Genomic DNA, 11,496 nt, shown 5'->3' on the forward strand with positions numbered 1-11,496 from the left:
TATATATATATATATATATATATATGACACAGTATATAGTTAAGAGTAGCTTCATATGCACACATAAATACATATATACATATGTATGTTTATGTATATATGTGTATGTATGCATGTATCTGTGTGTGTGTGTGTGTGTATTTGTGAGGTAACGTGGCTTAGTGGTTAGAGAGTTGCACTTATGATTGTGGGAGCGTGGTTTCAATTCCTAGACCGGGTGGTGCATTGTGTTCTTGAGCAAAACACTTCATCTCACATTGACCTGCAATCACTTTGACACCTGACACGTGGCACACCATGGCACACTGTGGAACCTGTTCACACAACATCGATTTGATGATGAGAGTGAGCCAATGTACGGCAAGACGAGCATTTGATCCCAATAAACAAATCATTTGTCGTTCAGCAAAAGCTGAAAGCTCACACATCATCTTTGATGGGTAAGTCCATCATATCTTTATATATTTATGACAGGCTTCTTTCTGTTTCCATCCACCAAATCCACTCACAAAGCTTTGCTCACCCTGGGGCTATAATAGAATATATTTGCTAAAGATGCAATGCAGTGGGACTGAACCCAGAACCATGTGGTTGGGAAGCAAACTTCTTACCAAACAGCCATGGCTGTACTTGTACATGTGTGCATGGACACACAAACACATGCACATACGCACACATATATGCTGTATGTATTTCTGTGTACAGATGAAGCTACTCTTAACTATTTACTGTGTCAATAAAATATTTTAACTTTCCAACACTTTAAAAATTAGTGAAAATGCAAACATCTTTGCTGAACTAATGAGAAATCTACAATTACTTAATACAAACTATAACTTTAGATTTATAATTATAATCATTGGAGTACATGGTTTCTTAACTATCTGCTTCAGCAGCAATTTTGAGAAGCTAGGCTTCAGGAAACCAGAAAGAAACGAGATAATTAGGAAATTACAGCTACAAACCATAAGTGACATTATGAAAATACATAAATTATTAGCCTGTAATTAGTGTCCCTGGCACACCACTCCCCAAAAGGTATGAACAAACAGAAGGCAAGCACATGCAAGCACAGAAGACGCACTTCAAGGGTACACCCAAAGCTTTATTGAACAGATTTAAGAGTAGCCCTGAAGCCTGGCAGACGCAAGCATAAAACCTTCCTACCTGGTGAAGCTACACCAACAGAGACCCTAACCACTTCTTATGAACAGAACTGCAGGACTGTAGGAACACAGACAAAATGTGAACTGCATAATTCCAGAATCAACTCCTTATTTTTCAATCCTGGCAGGCCACCACTGCCTGATCTGCAGTAGAGCCTTCTGAGCACACATTGGTCTGATTGACCACAGCTGGACATTCTATCCCTTGTCATCTTTGTCCATTGTTGTGAAGATCCTTCACTTTAAATGTTGTTAATGATTGTGGCTCAACCAATCAGCACTGGCTATCTTATTATTATGATACATATGCCAAACTTTGATGGAAGTGCATGGATTTTTTTGCCAAATAATTTTAATGAAGATTCTAGAATTTTTGCTTATAGTCATAAAAGCTGGTAAATTCAACCTCAAGTCTGAAAGCCACTAAGTTGTCACTGAGTCGAATCTATGTCACTTAGTGAATTGCTCTCTCCTCTTCTTTCACTTTTCTTTTATTACATTCTTATGGTACACTTGACAAAAAGCTCTGACCTTAACTTGTAGAGTGCGTTGTGTAATGCACATTATGCAGTGATTGAAATTCCTTGCACTACTTTCCTAACTGTTATGGCCACTGAAGATTGTTTCATTATATTATTAGATGTACACTTGTAAATATGCGTTAATAAAATATTTGAAAACCCAATGAAATTTTATTGTAATCATTGTCCTCACATGAAAACCTACTTAATATTGTGAACAACTAAAAATTTGTGACTAACAACCACACTGAAAATTGTTGTGTATCCATTATTTATTGGATCTGCACAAAGAATTAACAGGTGATTTATAAATGTTTAAACCCCTTTGATGCTAACATACCTGAAACAACCTTTTGGCCTTCTTGTATTAAATTGATTTAAATTAAAACTTTCCACCTAAATTTTATGTTCATTTATGTTCCAAACCCCAGCTTAAAAACGATAAAGTCATTTTACTAAATTCTTCCTTATTTTCAAAATGAATTGAAACAAAGTCAGCATTTTTCCACAGAAATTATGGTAACAAAAGTGTTAAATTGTCAAAAAATTTTGATGAAAGGTTTTAGTTTTAAATCACTTTATGTCCCAAACAGCAGCTTAATAATAGTAAAATTGTTTTACTAAATTCCTCGTTATTTTCAAAACTAATTAAAACAAAGGCAGTTTATTTCAATGGAAATATGGTAATGAAACAGCTGAAAATAAGTTATGAATTCTGCTGACACAACAACTTGACATGAAGAAACCTAACAGTGCTTTATCATTTCTAAAAATAATCACGTTACATTCTTTCATAAACAAATATTATTTTCACAAAGAGATAATATCATTTCGCCATCTCACTCAAGTTTAATTCAGCCTAAACTCAGCTATATTTTGTTTATATTGTTTATATTGGTTGGGAGATGGGTGAATATCAAAAAGCAAAGAGTTGGACTACTTAAGATCTCTGCTTATCCGACATATTTTGTCCAAACCATGAAGACAACATACAAAGGAATGGAATGCATAAGAACATCAATTAATTGCAGAACAAATAGATGTCTGGAGGGGAATTGTTTGAGCAGAACCTAAGGTATTTTATTTGAAAAATGTTCAAATTGCCTGGAAAACCAGGAGATTATAGAACAAGTTGATTACACTAATTAATGATGTAGCCATGCTAAAATTGTATTACTCTTACTCTCTTTTACTTGTTTCAGTCATTTGACTGTGGCCGTGCTGGAGCACCACCTTTAGGCGAGCAATTCGACCCTAGGACTTATTCTATTGGTCTCTTTTGCCAAACCGCTAAGTTACGTGGACATAAACACACCAGCACTGGTTGTCAAGCAATGTTGGGAGGACAAACAGACACACAAACATATACACACACACATACATACATACATACATACATATATATATATATATATATATATACGATGAACTTCTTTCAGTTTCTGTCTACCAAATCCACTCACAAGGCTTTGGTCGGCCCAAGGCTATAGTAGAAGACACTTGCCGGAGGTGCCATGCAGTGGGACTGGACCCAGAACCATGTGGTTCATAAGCAAGCTACTTACCACACAGCCACTCCTACGCCTATTGCTGAGAAAATAAAAATGATATTAGTAAAATGTTTGATTACAGCTCTGGTAATGGATGTCAGAATGTCATAGGAAAGAATTCTAAGATGGATTCTTCAAGCCAAGCCATCCAACAAGAGACTTTGCAGTAAACCAAGAATCAGAAAACTGGATTCCATCCATCGTCTCAATTGGTTACATTTTGGAATCCAGCAGGAAAGCGAAATGATGATTGCTTCTGATCAGATCCTATGAAGGATGTTTCTGAGAATTCCACCCACCCTGGATCTTCCCATGAATAACGAGCAGTAAAGATGGTTGGTTGATGGATGGAAATGACAATATTTTATGATACTGTTGATACTTGTATATCGTTGCCATATCAAGGAAGAAATTCAAAGAGGAACTTAGAACTGAAGAAATATATCCTGTTCTACCGAAAGATGATAATCTTGGAATAAATAAGGTGTGTTACAGGTTCACATGGAAATTAGAACTTGTGGAATGGAGCAGTGGCCATCTGTTTGTTCTGGTTTTTGTCAACAATGTATACAGACCAGTTAATATTGCTAATCTGGAAATAATGAAACATCTCTGTCAGTTAATCCACTTTTATGGCTCAAGGTTAATCAGTAAATACATCCATTCACATGTACACACACCTACACACACACGCACATAGACATAAACACAACATACATATACATCTGCATACATGTACATGCATGGAAACACATATATACACACGCAAATGCATGACTGGAGACTGTGAAAAGACTTACCACAAATATTGCAGACATGTTTCAGTTCTGAATCTGTTATTTCATTGTGTCTTTTTTTTTTTTGTGCATGTTTTGATTCTCTTTGGACCTTCAGAGGTTTGTATTTATGTAAATATATATATATCCACACAAACACACACAGAATCATGCACAAACACTTATACACACACAAATGCATGTGCATACATATGCACACATCTAGAGATGAATAAACAAGTGACCCTTCACGTGGTTGTCTGACCTGCTAGGAAGAGCAGCCATGCGTCCCCCAAATCAAACACCACCATCGCTTTAGAAAGGGAGATTTTGGATAATGTAATTTTGGACAGGGCTTTCTTATTAGCACTTTAGTCCCTCAGACAAACGACTGTAGTGGGTCCCCAACATTTAGTTTTTATTAACAGAAAACTACAACGAACATACATTAACATTAGAACCGTAGACCAGTGGGTTCATTGGACAACTGCACCCTGTGCTTATGTCGTAAGACAGCATTGGTTCTGGACTGTCAATACAGAGGTAAAAGACAGAATGGTCACAACTGGATTCTCTTTCATTGTAGATGTGAGCTTGCAACACTTGTCAGGTGTCAATGTGATTGCAGAGCCATGGGAGATGATGTGTTTTGCTCAAGAACACAATGCACCACCTCATCCAAGAATTGAAACTACTATCTTTTGGTCATGAGTGCAACACCCTAACCACTAGGCCATGCATATACAGACATATGTATATATACACTCACACACACACTTATTCTATGTAGTGACCAGGTATGATCTGCTAAAATTAGCAGACAAATCTGCCTCAAATCATTTGCCCATCTAACAATTCCCTTTCATTAATTAGGGGCACATTAAGTACACTATATCTGATAAATGAAAGAAGGGATTGGATGGTCGTAGCTTTGATCATGAAATGCTTGGCTGATCATGGGACAAACCTGGGGCTAAACACTAACACAGACCAACATATCATCACCGGACAAAATATCAAACAGATTTTAACAAGGAAAACAACCAAAAGCTATGCTTTCTTAACTCTTCATCGTCAGACTCAAGTAAGTAAATCCCAGATGTTTCTTGTGTTTCAATAAATCTCCCACTCCCACCAACTTGCCAGCATCTGTTGCCAAAGCTGTATTCTGGAGCCTGGCATCTGAAATACTTTACTATGAATCAAAGATGGAGTTTCATTTAGTTATTTAGTCGTTTATTTATGCATTTGTTATTTTTTTTTTGTGCCGTTTTATGTTGAATTTGTTTTTTGCTATGGACTGAGTACGTGTGTGTGTGTGTTTCTGTGTGTAAATACATATACATCCATGAATACATAAATATTTCATTATTACTATCATCACCACCACCACCAACATTATCATTACCATTGCAATCATCATCGTCGTCGTCGTCATCATCATCTTCATCATCATCAAAATCATCTTCATTATCATATTCATAGTTTTTACAATTGCTATTCAAAGTTGAATACCATCGAATCGTGATGCCAATCCTTATTTTTCGGTAGGCTTCCTTATTGCACATCTTCTCCAGCACTTTTGGTGTTTTTGCAGGATGTCAACAAATCTTGCTTTTGCCCAACCAACTTTATTGTGAAAACACACACACACACATCCACACCTGTTTCTCAACCATGTAGTCCTGGGTTCAATCCCATTGCATGGCAACCTGGGTAAGTATCTTCTGCCATGGCCCTGGTCTGACCAAAACCTAGTGAGTAGATTTGGCAGACAGAAACACAAAGAAGCTTTCTTTGTAAATACATGTGTGTGTGTGTGTATGAGCATGTGCATGTGTTCTGTATGCGTGTGCATATTTGTGTACCCTTGTCTTCACATCACATAATAGTTGTAAATGAACATGTCCAGCCATGGAAACAGGTAAGGGTTGGTGACAGGAAGGATATTTATCCTTAGAAAATCTGCCTCAGTGAGTTCCATCTGACCCATGCAAGCATAGAAAAGTGCATGTTAAAATGATAATGATGATGACATACCGTCCTCATCATCGTTATCATTGTCATTTTAACATCCTCTTTTTTGTGCTTGGCTGGATACTCTTCCTGTTGCCAACCCTCACTTGGTTCTAAGCAAAGTAATAGTCTCCCTTGACTAGACATGTTTCCATAGCAAGATTGGAAACGGAAGATTCCACTTGTATGACAGTAATAATCATACAACATGTAGATAAAAGAAGGAAGGAATGCAATCAGTTTTAGACGTCTGGTTTTCTGCTGCCGTCATGTAATCTTACAAAACTTCCTCCTCAAAAGTGTTTATAAATTCTGAACCAATTTCTTTGGTGAAAGATTGGGTTTTTAGTAAACGAATTCCGGTTATCTTTTTACTCCTGTGATATTTTTTTTATAAAAAGATATCTTTTTGCAGATCAAAAAAGGTTAGAAATGGTAAACTTTGGATGGTAAAAGGCAGCTCCTTAATGTAACTAGTTTAGTTGTTTTCAAAGCAATCAAAATAAGGTGCCCTCTTAGAGAATTGGTTGACACCAGATAAGGATTACGATTGGTTCTTAACCAGCAGCCAATTCTGCTTTTATTTAACACTTTTTGAGACCAGCCTGCCAGAAGCTGCACCTGCTTCTGTAAAGTAAACTTTTTCTCTGTGTGTGTGTGGGGGGGGGGTATCACCATCATCATCATCATCATCACCATCATTTAATGTCCACCTCCTGTACACATGCAAACATTTATAAATTACAGCCTCACATCAAAATTTCATGTTCATCTTTGTTACAAACAACATCTTAATAGAGACAACATTAATTTGCTAAATTCTTCATTATTTTCAAAATTAAAGTAAATTTATTCATCCATTTCCTTTTTTTAATTGGAATTTACTTTAAAGAGTACTTATTCTATAAATGAAAGTCTATAAATGATAGAGAATGTGTAGAATCTGTCTACACACACACACACAAGGCAAGGTGGCAGAATTGTTAGCCCACCAGACAAAGTGCTTGGTGGTATTTCATCCATCTTTCCGTTCTGAGTTCAAATGTGGTCAAGGATGACTTTACCTCTCATCCTTCCTGGGTCCATAAAATAAGTACCAGTTAAACACTGGGGGCCGATGCAATCAATTATGCCATCTCATTAGAGTTAACATAAGTGACAAAACATAAAGTTAGGACAAAATATTAGAGTGAACAAACTTGGTGCATAAGAAAATTAGACATTTCATTCTTAATGATCTGACATATATATATATATATATATGTACACAGGTATAAGCATTTACATGCATGTATGTTTACATGCATATGCATCATTGTAAGTATCAGTGTGCATACTGTGACAAATGGGAATACATGCATACATACATACATACATAAGTACATGCATACATCAGTACATCTATATGTACATACTACAAGCTTAACTGTTGGAATGTTCAACAGATTTTTACATATTTTTACAGTTTCATCAACAGTTTGTAATTAGTAATTTTTTAATTAGCCATGTTGCGTATGTAGGAAAGCATGTATTTATTCATGCATGTGTGTGCATGTTTGTTCCTGTGCAAAGTTCAAATTTTATTGGTTCTTTGCTGAGGCAGAGCAGAACCAAATTTTTCTTAGGTTCTAGTTTTATGTTTCATGTTGTATAAATGTAGGTTTACATGTAACATGAGAGGATGAACATGTATAAATTATATAATAAATTTAAGAGAAGGTCGTGTAGCTTGCAGCAACACTGACTAAAATAGTTATTTTTGTGTTCGATTGATTTCTAGAGACACACAACAAAATGCTTCTTCACAGAAACAGTCCTTCACACTTTATTGGAGCTGCTTGTCAGTTTGAGGACTCAGACCACAAAACATACCACAGCACTCAGGTCCTCTCTGCTCAACCATTTCAGAGCGCAAGAAGAATCTGAAAGTCCTTAGGGTTTCAAAAAGGTACCCTGGGCCAAATTTGTCACCAATGATAGATTGCAGATGGCACCAACTGAAGAAAGTCATATACCAGCCTTTGGCTAATGAAGTTCTTGTCAAAGTATGGCATGCATTCCTCACTGAAGATAAATGTTGCAGTTCCACAGAAAGACCAGTTTGAAATTGCATGTAGAAGACAGGTTTGAACCGAAACAACTGAAGAAAACAATTAAGAAGCTAAGACCAGTTGAGGGTGATTAACAGGAGGATGTAGAGGGCATCTTTCTGTAGGTGAGGGCTGATTCAGTGTTTAGTGTTCCAGCCATGTAAAGTGTAGAGGCTGAGAGCAGAATGCTTATGACCCTGACATCCTAGCTGAAGATTCAGAAGGCTTTGAAACAAGGATAGAGTTTTCATCACCATCAGAAGACAAGTTTGCAACATCTTCAGGTAATTTCTCCAGTTTCTGTTTAGAGTTAAACATCATTGATGTTTATTTGACTCTCAGGAGGGGAAGGATGCAAATTTGTGAATAGAAGGATGCTGTTAAATTGATTTTGGCTGATGCTTGGCGTTCATCAATTCTAGAGGGATGAAAGGCAAAATCAGCCCCAATGGGATTTGAACTCAAGCTAGTATGGAACACAGACGTTAAATGAGGTTGATGATGGTGATGATATCAACACAAATATGAACACATCAGTTGACTGAAAGTCTGCAGAAAAAAGATTGTAAATAAAAATATACATTTTTAGATTAATAAGTTTTGGTTTTGGTCCAAATCTGTGGCACCTTCAGTGCCTTTTACTATAGCCCCAGGCTGACCGATGCCTTGGTAGTAAATCTGGAAAGTAGAAACTGTAGAATACCTGCCACCATATCAATTATCATCATCATCATCATCATCATCATCATCAGTGTTTAATGTGATCTGGTCAGAAGGATTTTGTGGAGGCAGATTTTCTATGGCAAGATGCCCTTCCTGTAGAAAATACTCATCTCTTTCCAAAGATGGTAAACAATTCCAATGGAAGACAGGAAGCAAACAACACTGTCTGTCTTTGGAACACAGTAAAACATTGAAAATAACTATTTTGGTCAGTGTTGCTGCAAGCTACATGACCTGCTCTCACCTGTATTATATACCTTATACATGTTCCTCCACTCATGTTACATGTAAAGCTACATGAAAGCATACAAAATAAAACTAGAACCTGTGAAAACCTGGAACCTGCAGCTCTGCTTCAGCAATAAGGAACAGTCAATGAAAACAGGTCAGGGTTGGCAACAGGAAGAGCATCCAGTTGTAGAAAAACTGCCTCAACAGATTCCATCTGACAAGCATTGAAAAGTGGACTTGATAATGATGATGATCTTGGTGATAGGATTTGAAGAACAAATACAGTAAAGGTTCTGCCAAACCAGCCAGTTGAATCCATCCATGGCCTTCAAACCTGTGCTAACAACATTTCATTTAATGCCAAATGCTCCAGCAAACCATTGATTCACAAAAACCAATCAAACGACTCTTGCAGACGTTTCTGGTAAAAGAGACTCTGCTGGGGTAGACAAAATGGCAGAGAAAAAGGAACACGTCTGCCCACCTTCGTTCCTTTCATCTGGTGAAAAGGATCGACTGTTGCTGCTGCTGCTACTACTACTACTACTACTACTGCCGCCACCACCACCACCGCTGCTGCTGTTACTGCTATTACTAGCTACTGAGAAAGCTTTTTAGGAGCCACTCAACCTGCAAGAAATAGCAGTCAAGTATCTTTCAAACTACAACAAATGAAAATGTCATTAGATGTCAGACTGATGTGTGAGTGTGTGTGCGTATCTCTCTCTCTCTCTCTCTCTCTCTATATATATATATATATATATATATATAGAGAGAGAGAGAGAGAGAGAGAGAGATAGATAGATAGAAAGACATAGATATACACACTAAGTATGGGTGTTTAGTTCACAGGTGATCTAAATGTTTAGGTACGCTAGGTAAGTGCTGTTATGGATTACTTAACGTTTGTTGTCCTCTAACAATTATATATATGTGTGTGTGTGTGTGTGTGTGTGTGTGTGTGTATAGTTGAAATTTACACACACATACAACACACAAAAGTATACATACATACTAGTACATTATGCGCGCGCGCATGTGTGCGTGCGTGCGTGTATGTGTGTGTATTCAGACGAGATAGTCATGGCTAGAAAGGATTTGATCATGGGTTCGCTTGATTAGAAACTTAGGTGACAGCAGTAACCACGAAATTTACTAACGTTGTTATTACTCACTTCTGAAATTGCAATTTTATTACTTAATCAGTGCTACATACTACTACTACTAGTAGTAGTATGTAGCAGCAGTAGTAGTAGTAGTAGTAGTAGTAGTAGCAGCAGCAGCAGCAGTAGTAGTAGCAGCAGCGATTGTGTATGAAGATGTATTCAACCAGCTGAGAACCGAAAAAATAAACCATACACAATCCAGACATTTTACTAGTCACGTGCTAGGTCAGCTAGGTCATGTATGTCAAAGGTTAGGTACTATGTGAGTCACCTAGGTCATCTTGTTGTTTAACCTTCGGACAATCAATCCCCTTCGAGACCATCCTCCTCGTTTTTTTAAAATTTTATTTTTGTTGTTGATGTTTTCCGGAAGCCGGGTATCCGGGTATCCGGGATTGTATTTTGTCATGCGTCTTTCTCTTTCGAAGAATATGATCTGACACAGATTTGGCTGCTATTTCTAACAGCTCAAGCAACCACACAAAGATATTGGCTTCGACAGAAATGGAATAGATTTTGGTACTAAAAAGAAAACCTAGTTTTTTTTTTTTTCATCACAAATCTTATAGCGCCATCTGAGTCACCTAGTTAAGATAAAGGTCAAAAGTTACACTCAAACCAGAGCTAGTTAGGTCATACTTAGGTCAAAGGTTGTACTCCTTCTTTACAACTTAGGTCAAGTGCAGGTCAAAGGTTATATCTCCATCTTATTTAACATGTGAGTTTAACATTGCATTGGAATTCACACTGACATCCTCTTCCTGAAGTCTGTCGGCTTCATACCTTCTCTTTAGGTCGAGAGAACCTTTACGTGGTCGTACAAGTCAGCTAAAAACAGCAGTCAAATCATAGCCTGGACCGATGTCATCTTAGATTTGCTTAGTCGGAAAAATAAAAAGTAAAATATAGAAGCAATAAAAAAAAGGACGGGCTTTGATCATAGGTCAGCTTGTTACAGGATAACCTGGGGTTAAAAAGCAAAAGAAAAACTACAAAAAAAACATACGAACTCAGGTCATCGTCACCACCACCACCACCACCACCACCACTGCTACTATTACTATCACCACTAATACTACCACTGCTACTACTATTACTACAAGTAGAGAATACTAGAGACTTCTAGATGTGCCCCCCTCCTCCACATTCTCCCTCGATTTCTACCATCATTATTACATTCAACACATCATTATCAGTGCCACACTCTTATTGCTAACACAACTAGCAAGATTTACCTCATCTTTACCCCCCCCCCCC

At 37.3% G+C, this 11,496-nt stretch overlaps 1 protein-coding gene across 4 annotated transcripts in view; it reads left to right on the forward strand.

The window, feature by feature from the left end:
- Positions 1–11,496, forward strand: part of LOC106878525 (GRAM domain-containing protein 4) — a 176,116-nt gene that overhangs the window by 953 nt on the left and 163,667 nt on the right. The gene's annotated exons all lie outside the window — the stretch shown is intronic.

The sequence above is a fragment of the Octopus bimaculoides genome, chromosome 11, assembly GCF_001194135.2.
Source record: "Octopus bimaculoides isolate UCB-OBI-ISO-001 chromosome 11, ASM119413v2, whole genome shotgun sequence".
NCBI lineage: Eukaryota > Metazoa > Mollusca > Cephalopoda > Octopoda > Octopodidae > Octopus > Octopus bimaculoides.